The sequence below is a fragment of the Apteryx mantelli genome, chromosome 9 (genome assembly GCF_036417845.1).
Source record: "Apteryx mantelli isolate bAptMan1 chromosome 9, bAptMan1.hap1, whole genome shotgun sequence".
NCBI lineage: Eukaryota > Metazoa > Chordata > Aves > Apterygiformes > Apterygidae > Apteryx > Apteryx mantelli.
This window is the reverse complement of record NC_089986.1, coordinates 11,899,308-11,909,529: the sequence shown is the minus strand read 5'-3', so window position 1 is coordinate 11,909,529 and position 10,222 is coordinate 11,899,308. Positions and strand designations below refer to the sequence as shown.

At 42.4% G+C, this 10,222-nt stretch overlaps 1 pseudogene; it reads right to left on the bottom strand.

Annotated features, from left to right (window-relative positions):
* On the bottom strand, positions 1 to 9,554 carry LOC106483783 (cytochrome P450 2K1-like; annotated as a pseudogene).
* Between the last annotated feature and the right edge of the window lie 668 nt (positions 9,555 to 10,222).

Below are 10,222 nucleotides of genomic sequence, written 5' to 3'. Positions count from 1 at the left end.
CTAGCGAAGAAAAGCACAGACCTTATAGGGATGGGGCTGCACTGTGGTCCTCAAAAGATATTGTGTGTTGGCTTCTTTCACTCCATCAGGCAGGGTGAACCTGAATGCCTGCAACAGGCTGCAGAAGAGTATGAAGAGCTCCATCCGTGCCAGCTGCTCACCCAAACATATACAGATCCCTACAGAAAGCAGATGAACAGGGTAATCATTGATCTGAATTCTGCTCTCACCACTGTCCCCTACTGTCTGCCATGCACTTCCTAGGAGGATGTTGCTTCGCCTCAAGAGCAGAGATATCCCTGCCAGCAGTCATTCTCTCTCAGGATTTGCTGTCTAAGCTAGACACAAACTGTTCCTGCAAATCTGCTTGCATAATCCATACATATTACTTATTAGCTGGCAGAAAGAAAATCAAGCACATTTTGAAACATGATTTCACATTTTATTCCATTGTCTGTGTTCTTCAGGAGCATTTAGGTGACCATGCACATACCTGCTGAGAAGGGTAAGAAGGCTTCTCTGGAGAAAAAATTTCCTTCCTCATCCAGAAAGTGACCAGGGTCAAATTCAAGAGGCTTCTCCCAGTACTCAGGATCAGTCAGGACAGAGTATATATTTGCAATAACTATGCTACCCTGCAAGAAAGGAGGAGTTGGTCCTAGGCTGTATCTTAGCCTCTCTCTCCAGAGAAGTCATGCACAGAAAGAGACGCAGACAAAACTTGGGTGTAATTTACTGCACTAAGTGGAAGGCTACACACCATAGCTGCTTTTGTTTGATTCATTTCTGTGCATAAACACGGGCTTTAAATCTCAGAGATCTACTCCTAATGTCCCTGCTACAAGCACAGTGACCATGGAGAGCCAACCTGTTACAGTGCCTGCCACAGCACAGCATCCTGGCTTCAGGAAACTGCCTACATTCATCTTTCCTCATCTGCTTGACCTTAAGCTTGAAATCCCAACAATCCTGGTGGAATTTCAGTATACATTAAAGTACTCTCCTGAAAGCAGATTCCTTCCTGTACCTGGAACTGACAGGGAAACTTTAAAAAAAAAAAAAAAGTTGGTACATGAAGCCTGGAGTTCATGTTGCTGCCTAACAGGTTATATCTCTTCAGTGGAAGAGGCGATTACAAGCATGGGGAGAGAAGATGGGGCACATGTATGACAGCAGATGACAGAAGAGGGTGTCATACTGGAACCCTGTACCTTTGGAACTGGATAGCCCAGTAGTGTTGTGTCCCTCACTGCTTCTCTGGGTAATGCAATTAAAATGATGCTACAAAAGTGCAGGATCTCATGAATCACAGCATGTGTGTAGGGCAGCCTCTTCCGATCCTCATACCAGATCACTGGGGAGGAGCCCAGCATAGTGTCCAGTTCCTGCTGCACCTTCTCTGAGGAGAAACATATAACTTTATAGACAGGAGACCTCTGTGCATCCTGTAAGCTTTGTTCTCATCTCAAAATGAATTCTGATTCTCAAACTGTTCACACTATTCCAAGCAACAAGTAAATACAATACATAAATATAAACCTAGATCATGACTATTAAAAATAGACAATTACAATTCCAAGGCAGAGTCTTCACTATGAACTTTATGAAAAATTAAAAAAAAAAAAAAAGTAACTGCTTTCTCTGAGCACAATTCAGTCACACAAGCAGGTAATGTTTTCCCACCTTCATTGACTGTGAAATGGCAGCATCTCAGATGACCTGCTGTAAAACAAGAATTACCTCAGCAGAAAACTCATTTCTGAAGGTTTTTTGAGGCAGAATACTTTCACCTGTCCAATCCTGATAATTCTATTCTAGTTAGCACATCTCTCTGTGTTTTATGCAGTTTCCCAGTTAAAGTGGAATCATCTAAGGCAATAAAACTAGGTTTGTAAAAGTGGAACAGTAACAGATAAAATTACAGCATCTGGGTGTGTTTTCTTTAATTTCTAGGGAAGCTTGTGGACAGGAGTGTGCGCACCCTTTCTCCAGTACCCCCAGACCAAAGGTTAGGAAACACTTCCTCTAGCCCTTCCCATCCCCTTCCCCTGATTCTGTCTATACTCCTCTCTAAATCCTACAACAGCCTTCACTGATGCGTGTATTTCTGGCTGCAAGGCCTTAATTTATCAGTGACTAAGAGCAAGCGCCAGAATACTTCCCATCTTAAGGAGGAGGAAAACTGTCAGTTCTTCTACTGGAAACCTGTCTGAGGAGGCCTCTTCACATCCCCAACTTACCTTGGACATCAGGATAAGCTACCATATAGAGCAGAGCCCAGCGCAGTGTGGTGGCAGTGGTCTCTGAGCCACCCAGCAAGAGGTCAAAAATAGACTGCACCATATTGTCTTCATCATAATAATATGTGGCATTGTTTTTAGTCTGCAGAGTCAATCAGGAATAGGATGTTAAAGGATAGCAGGTGGACCTGTGTAACAACGAGCATGACCACAGCCAGTGTACTGGAACATCTCTGGGTACTATTCCCAAACCAACCAACACTTCCATAAGAATCTGAAATAGAGTTGCTGGAATAACAGGAAGAGATAAGCCTATATTTTTTCAAGCCATGCAGTAAGTTTGCACCTGTTCTGTAATACAGAATTTCTTCTCTGAACTGTATAAAGGCCAACATCCTGCACCTTCAGCTCCTTGTCATGCATTGCCTTTCCTCCAGCCTTCCTGTTAAACCTCATGCAGAAGGTGTAGCAAAACAGGAGGAGGCTTTTCTCTTTCATGGCCAGTCTGCCCACTTAGCTTCTCCACCAAATGCCTTCTCCCCTGTATGTTATATCTTCTTGTTAAGACAACTTGGTCACTCTTTGTGCTCAGAGCACTGTCATCATTCCTGTCTATCATTATCACCATTATTGTGTATAACTTGACTCCAGCAGTCTCTCTTGAGAAGAGTTAAGACTGCAGAGTCAATGGGAATGGGAAGTACCAATTCCCTAAAGCAGCTACGTCTGGTGTATTTGGCACTCCTTTGCTAAAACTTGCAACAAACTCCCAGTCTGCAACACCAAACACATTAAATGATTCTACGTACCAAACATCAGCTTCCTAAGTAAGCTTTCCTTTTTGGTTTCAAATGCAAAGCTGTAAGGAAGCAGTTTCCACTTCAGTTTGCAGAATTGCTTTGCTCAAGGCGATGTAGAAGGATATTCCCAGGAATGCAAAGCAATGCAAATATCATATTGCTGCAAGACAGAGATGGGAAAGAGATTGCAAATTGTTTGCCATACACACTTTTACTGAACACTCACCCTACAGGCTCTATGGGAGCTAAATTAGTGATTAGTTGATTATTATGTGATCCACACATGTAAACTTCAGTATCCACAGAATAATGCTGAAGACCTGACACGCATGACTTCAGACCAGAAGGGTATCTATCATTTCAATATCTTGTTCATAGGGGATATCTCTGGATTATAGAGGTATTATTCCAGCTCAAATAGCACTGACACTAGATGTGCTACAACAGCTGCAGAAATAAGAATTTTGAGGCACTGGCAGAAAAAGGTACTCTTCCTCCTGTTACTATCCACAGCAACAGCATATGAATAAAAGCAACAGACATGGCAAAATTCTGGTTTTCTTTTCAAAGGAGCTGAAGTGTGCAGAAATCACAACAACTTTAAAATAGGCCTGAACATTTGACAAAATGGTATAAAATTTTATATTGATTTTGTTGCTTCTGTGTATGTGTGCACATATTAGCTCCTTCCATCTGTATAGCTTAGGGATATAAGGAGAGCAGACTGTGAAGAGATTGCTCACACATCTCCCAGACTGAAAATACAGCATTCATGACATGGAACTAGATAGTCCTCTCTTCATTTCACAGCCACCCAGAGTGAAGATGAAAAGCTGAAAATGAAGGCGCACTCCTCATGGCAAAAGGCAGGAGTGGAGCAGGAGAAGAGAGGAGGTGTTATTTAGATATCTAACCTGAGCCAGCAAACATGCTCAAGCTATACTGGGTACTGCCACACTGGATACCAGTCATCAGGAGAGGGCAGCAGTTTTCTGAGCCAATCTACAAACTTCCCTCCACTGCTTGCAAGGGTACCTATTGCCAGTTCTCAATATTTACTCCCTTTCTCTCTCCCCTCTCCTGATTATTTAGCCTCCTTCCAGTTAAGAGGATAACCCAGCATGTCAGGGATGCCATCACAGCAGCACACTGGGGCACCCTTTCCAGGTGGTACACATTTGCTCCAGAAGGCTGAGAACCACCAGCTCTGCCCTTTCACTGCTGAACTGGGGAGCAGGGCAGGAACTGCCCAACCAAATCCACCCTTTGCCAAAATAAAAAATAAAAATTTTTAAAAATTGCCATATTCTATCATTGACTTCTGTTTTGGAAAGATAAATATTACTACTGCAATATCCTAGCAGAACACATCATAAAACACAGGATTATATAACAGATTTTTCCCTGATTAAAGTCAGCAAAAGCTAGGCTTGCTACCCCAGGAATACAGTGGTAAGAATAAGAAGTCTCTTGTCAGGACTAGTATGAATCCCTGCATTTCCCTTTCTCTATTTGAGGAATAGAAAAGAAGTTTGCTCACCATCTGAGAAGCGCTGTTTACAAAATCCAACAAAAAATGAAGTGCTTTGATCAACTTGTGGAAAGTTTCATCCTCTAGGGAGAAGCGATGTCCAAAAACCACAGTGCAGACCACATTAGAGACAGCAAGAACAATGGGATAAGAAGGGTCCACTGCTTTTCCTGCAAAAAGAGCAATTAGCATTCATCACTACCATTCTGTGCGCCCCCTTTTAGTGAGGCAGGTCCCAGCAACCAAGTACAACAAATATTCCCTGTATGCTTGGGTTATAGGATGAAGTACCCCCACAAGCCGACACAAGTGACAATAAAGATTGAACAGATGTTCACGAAGAACTAAAGGAGACTGAAGCCTCAAGTTTCACATCCAAACTGTTAGATTTTACAGCACATTCTTTTGTGAGGAAAATCATTGTGCTGCTTCAAGAATACATGCTGCTGATTCTCCCAGCAGGCCTTCATGCTACCCCAGCATCTTTAGTGGCCTCAAGGCTGCTCCTTTGCAGAGCAAAAGCAGCCAGTGCTACCCTGAAGGTCATACAGACAAGCGTAGCATGAGTGTGGCATGCATCAGGCTAAAAAGCGCTTTATACCTTACATACCATTCATGCTCTGGAAGAACTCCCGCAGGTGACATGCCCCCACTTGTATGCCACGCTCCATCCCTTTACTTCCCATTCCTAATTTCCGTAGGGTCGCAATTGCAAAACATCTCTCATGCTTCCAGGTATTTTCAGAAAAAAATACCTATAGCCATCCAGTAACATCAGTTACATCTCACACTAATATTCATAAAAACTAAAGTAAGAATAGAATAAAGGATTTGCTGACATTACATTTGTTAGCTGAGAAGGAGAAAGCCGTGACGTTAGACCTCTGAACTCTTCTTCTACTAAATGTGCCCTTGCCAGAACAGAAATTACATGGTTTGAAATTCTCTCTCCAGTTCAGAAGGATTCAAGTTGTAACCTCCTTGAAAAGGCAGGCTGGTAAGTACCAGGATGTTTCTAACAGCCCCATTCAGCTAACTGTTTAGCTAGAAGATTTCTGAAGCTGAGGAGAGTCATGTGTTTTACCACAAATCCCTACTTTGCAGATATTGGCTATTCCTGGGTATTGCAGATACCAACACACATACCCCTTAGCCTAACTTATGGCACACCCCAGGACATGAACATGCATTTGATGTGATAGCCAACTGCGACTTACTTAAGATCTTCATGTATAACTAACTCTAGAAACTGCTTACATACCAAGAGATGACCACAGCTTCCCCAAACCAATGCCAGCATTGAAAGAAAATATTCATGTTATGGCTTGTTTCTTTCTCCTGAGTGTCTCTCTCTGGGTGGCACATTCCAGACAAACTTGCCATCTTTTGGGTTTCATTGTCCATCTGAGGTATAACACAATCTCTCCTGTGCTCATTCCACATATAATCAGGTCAAGAAACACTGCATTCACTCATTCCAGAAAGAAGCAATTTCTGGTGATACCAAGGACCAGAACCTTGTGTACTCTTCATGCACAGCCTTGAAAGATTTTTTACTGCAGTTTAAGAAACACCTGTTTGAGAGAAAACTAACAGCCAGTTTGTATCTCCCTATATCATGCCCAAGTGTGCCCACACTTCAAGTGAAGTTTTGCCTTCTGTGTAACAGGTAGTGTTGCAGAGAGCAACTCCTGCACTGCTGAGTCATGTTCATTGCCATTTTTGCTTTTATCTTCAGTCTCCAGTTTCTGCAGGGTTTTGGCTGCTTTACCAACCTCTCCCAGTGACAGGAATATATTGTACTTTGAGTTCCCAGGTGATGAGTGCATTGGTAGGGGAGTTTTGAGATAGTTGGACCTTTAACAAACTTGGCACACCCTGGTTTGAAAAAGTTTGCTGCTGGAGCAATTTGCTGGGCATCCTTCCATACTCCTCTCCTCCCATGAAAGCCCTTTTTTTTAGGGTTTGTTAAATCACTCTGTCCCATATTCATCCTTATCATTGTTGTATACTCTGGAATAGCATTTTCTTTACTCACCACCCAGAACTCAGTCTCTTGATTAGAAACATGCCAGCCTGCATTTCCCCGATTTCTACATATTTCCTGGCATGAGTTTTGATGCCGTTAGAGTCCCTCACACATTTGTTACAAGGACTGGACATTACTCATGCACAGGGCATACCCCATCCTGTCATATACCCCCATTTCTGTCAGAGAATGAAGCTTACATTTTCTCCCTAATTTCTTTTTTAATCTGGACAGCTTCAAGAGAGCTTCCCAGACCTGGAACAAGGCATTGGAGATGAAGCCCCATGGAGAAGACAATCTGAGGATAGAAGGACTGGTGGCTTCCCCTTGAACTTATTACCCTTCTACAGGAAATTATGGCCTCGGTAGACAGGAAAGTAGACATAATCAGTTGCCAGCTTCTTAGACACTTTATGTCTTAGTATCATGTTTTGGCCTAATCCCACATTCCTATCTGCCACACCTCCATCCTAGCAGAAGACTGTGCCAAACTGGCTGGTCTGGAAATGTTTTAACCTTGTGGTTAAATGTGACAGGGCCCTAAGTCTGCAGACCTGGTAGTGGGAAGTGTGAGTCTGAAGAGGAAACTGCTCAAAGTGAAAGAGTTTGGACACCAAATGCAGCTTTTAAACACCAATGTTGGAGTTGATTATGGGAAAACAATGATAGGAAGGCTGGTGTAACACTGACTCTCGGTAGGAATTTGGTACACTGGATGAACACAACAGGCCCAAAGAACCACATTTAGATGTAGGACAGGAAAGACACAAGCTGCTTCTTTCTCAGTACTGACATTTAAGTGAGAGCACTTAAATAGTGATGTTGCTCAGTTGGTGTATCTTCCCTAACACAGTGGAGGAACAGTATATGGGACAGTGAAGGCATGTGAAGACAAGAAGGCACAGCTCTTGTTATGGAGGACAGGAAAGAGCAAGAAATGCCCACATGCCTGGGAAAAAGCCATCACAAACAGACCATTCCTTCCCATTTCTTTTTATTGTCACATCACTCAGTGTTTCCTTCTGAACCAGGGAAGGCAGAGGCTGTTACAGAAGGAGAGACAATTTCTTCCATCACCTCTCCGACTTCCCTCCTCCCTTCTCAAAACGTGGAGCAATGTGGAGCAACAGACCTTACCCTTTCTATTTGTCATTTGCTGAAAGACAGGGGTCTCTAGTCACCCAGCAATGTCTTCTGCATGAGTAGTCAGACCCTCCTTCACGTTTTGGAATCCATGAAGCACCACTACAGGTCTATGTCCCAACCACAGGGTGTAGATGTTGCCATAGGTTTTTGCCAGCTGTAAGTTGAATCAGTCCCCCAAAAATACCAATGGGAGAAACATCAATCTAATTAGAGTCACAAGAAACTGCTTTTTCAAACAAGTAAGAAAAAGGGTTATTCAGGGAAGCAAGGATAGACAAGGGCCACATTTTCACTGTTGCTTGTACAGCACCTATCTCAGGGGGTTCCAGATGGTCATGGGATTCCATAGGACTAAAACAATTTTCATTACAAGAATCATGGAGATGACACAGGATTTCTTTTTTGAACTCCAACTATAGGTCAAAGCAGGGGTCTTTTATCTTTCTTCTCTGAGCTATCACAAGTAAGCAAGAAATCAGAGTCTTCGTCTTCAACTAGCATTTGCTAGGGATTAGAACAGAGACTGCTCTTCCACTTGAGGCCAACTTCATATGCTAAGGCAAACATTTAATCCTTCCTCTCGTTTCCTCACAAAAGAACCTGATCTTGAAATTTTACATTGCAGGACTTACTGCAAGAAGCATGTCAAATCTCCTACTGTGGACATGAACTTTGCTTTTTGGCCTTCCATCTCATTTGCCCTTTGACTAGCAAGGAGGTGGGGCACTCTACTGCATTCTCGAGTTCCAGTATAGCAAGATCTGTGACTCAACAGCAGCCAAGAGAGAAGCCAAGTTCCCCACCACCAGCAGCTTCAGGACACAAGAGATACACAGCAGGTATCAATACCAGCATGTGCCTTTGCAAATCCCAATGAGTCTTTCACACTAGGGTTGAAGAAACTTGAAAGAATGGCAAATATAGTAGTGTCAGTTATGGGTATCAGGTGGGAGATTCTTACAGATACAAAAGAAAAATATTTAAATCAGGAAATCTTAACTAAGCCTCCAACAATTTCCACCTTTCCACCATTAGAGCAACTGACAAGGAGCAAGGACAAAGCCCCTCAACACACAAAGTACAATGGAAACTTCCCCCTTAGTTCAACAGCAACAGATCTCACATAGCCCCTCTCCCTCGCCACGCATCTCAGTTCTCACAGTCAGGTTCTAAGAGCACTCGGCACTGTTCATAGCTCCAGCCAAATTTTCAAAGTAGATTGGATTGTAGGTCTTATATTCCCAGAAGTCGAAACAGCCAAGTAAAAACCAAAAACTCTCATGTAAACCGATGAATAATAGGACAGAACAAATGTAAAGCTGATCCATTTAATATAGCAAATAGACACACAAGTTAGAAACCAGGGTAAATGTGTTTGTTGCAGGAAACCTCAAAAATGTCAAGTCATTAAGGATCAGATTCAAACTATTTGCAAGCCTGTACTTTGATATCCCCCTAGAAGTTTGATATCCCCCTAGAAATTTGATATCCCCCTAGAAGTTTGATATCCCCCTATCTATATTTAATGATGGCTTTCAGATTTACAAAACTAAAAGTGTTTTTCAAAGGTAATAATGTTCTGTGCCACTAACAACGGCACTACTTATCACATCAAGTAATTGTCTGGAAGCACATACCTTGTCAAGGGAGTTGTGATCAACCTTTACAAATACACACCAGAAATTTCCAATGAAGGGAAGTGGCGCTGGTCCAGAAGGAAGTGGTTTGCGTGCCCACTGCAACTTCAGAAACTGCACTATAAGAAGACAAAACGCAAAGATGATGAGAACTTCACTGAGGGTCACCATTTTCCTCCAATTTTAGGAAACTCCTCTGTCTGGAGAAAACTGCTGAATACACACTATTTTGTTCTACTTGTTCTATCCTAAGAGAATTTTCCTATATTTAGTCTCTGCATCTCTCATGTCTTCTCATCCTCATCACCTCTGATCCAAAAAGACTAGGACTGTTAACCTCCAGAATTTATTTAATACATCACTATGCTGCAATATGCTAATGACTCTGTCATTCATTAATCTGCATAAAATGAATTAATATGCATTTTTCACTCAGCCTAACTGGTGTCATAAACTGGAGGGGTTTAAACATACCCGTAAGAGGATATGTTACAGACAGCTCAGCCACAGGGCTTGGCATGGGTACTGTTCAGCAGTGGCATGTACCCACATGTTCACTTCAGACTCTGCATCTGACAGGACTGTGAGCGTGTTGCAATTTCTGGTTAGTGCTTCAAGTCCAGTTGCTTCAGTTTCACACTTTTCCTCTAGTTGATTTTCTAGCATTCAGATTATGAATTTCTCAGCATAGCCTGACTCTTATTTTGGACAGGCAGAGCCAATGCAGAGGATCCTGATCAAACTGGAAATAGGCAGAGCTCTACGGCTGAAAAATATCGCAATGCTATTATGTGTAAATCTCCAGTGTTACCTATTTTTGCCAGGAAATAGTTCTGTAT